Raw genomic sequence first — 866 nt, forward strand, 5'->3', positions numbered from 1 at the left:
ACCAGTGCGACGGGGGCCCATCCCACTGGTCCACGACCCCCCAAGGGGCCAGGGGAGGCTCCCCTCACGTGGGCCCTCCAGGGATCCCCCACCAAGGAGAGCCCCTCCCTCCTCGCCCCACCCTACCGGAGGTGGACGTCAGAACCCCGTGGGGACCAGGGCTCTCCTGGCAGGCCCTGAGGGGACAGGCGCCCTGGACGGGGCTGCCCTTTAGAGGGGCCTCAGGGTGATCAGGGCATACCATGTCTGCCAGGTGACCCCTTGAGGTCAGAGCCTGTCCCCAACCAGTGCTGACTCAGAGAGGTCAGGTGCAAGAACCCGTGGTGGGGTCCCTCTCTGCCCAGGAATGGGTTTGGGGTCCCTGCTGGCCTGGAGCCCAAGGGGAGGGGCTGGTGGGAGGCTGCGGGAGCAGGTGCACGCACGACATGGAGGGGCCCCCGCCCGAGGAACCAGAGGCAGTGGGGGAGGGAGAGTGACAGAGCCAGGCGTCTCCAAGCCCTGTCCTGGGCCCTGCGCCCGCCGCCTGTCTGGCCACCGCCACTCCAGGGTCCCTGTGCAGGGACACGTGTCTGCCCAGGTGACACCGCTCACAGGGGTGCCTTGTGTGACTCATGTGATGGGTTACGCTGCTCATAGGTGTCAGGCAGAGAGGCTCTGGGTCTCCTGGGGGAGCCTGGGCTGAGAATCCCCCCCAAGCCTTCCGAGAGGCTCCTGGGGGCAGTGAGGCTCTTCTCTGACTGTCAGGACAGAATCCTGCTCTTGGTGGAGCACCCTGGGGCCAGAGTTGGGAGGGGCCTGGCCTGGGGGGAGCTGGCATCAGGGGTTGTGGGAGGGGCCTGGTATGGTGGGGGGAGATGGTCTGGGGG

General features: G+C 67.9%; 1 protein-coding gene across 1 annotated transcript in view; it reads right to left on the minus strand.

Moving 5' to 3' along the window:
* OSBPL5 (oxysterol binding protein like 5) overlaps positions 1–866 on the minus strand; it is a 29484-nt gene that overhangs the window by 15596 nt on the left and 13022 nt on the right. The window lies entirely within an intron of this gene.

This window comes from Carlito syrichta, unplaced genomic scaffold (assembly GCF_000164805.1).
Source record: "Carlito syrichta isolate Samal-C Ts95f unplaced genomic scaffold, Tarsius_syrichta-2.0.1 Scaffold304589, whole genome shotgun sequence".
Taxonomy (NCBI): domain Eukaryota; kingdom Metazoa; phylum Chordata; class Mammalia; order Primates; family Tarsiidae; genus Carlito; species Carlito syrichta.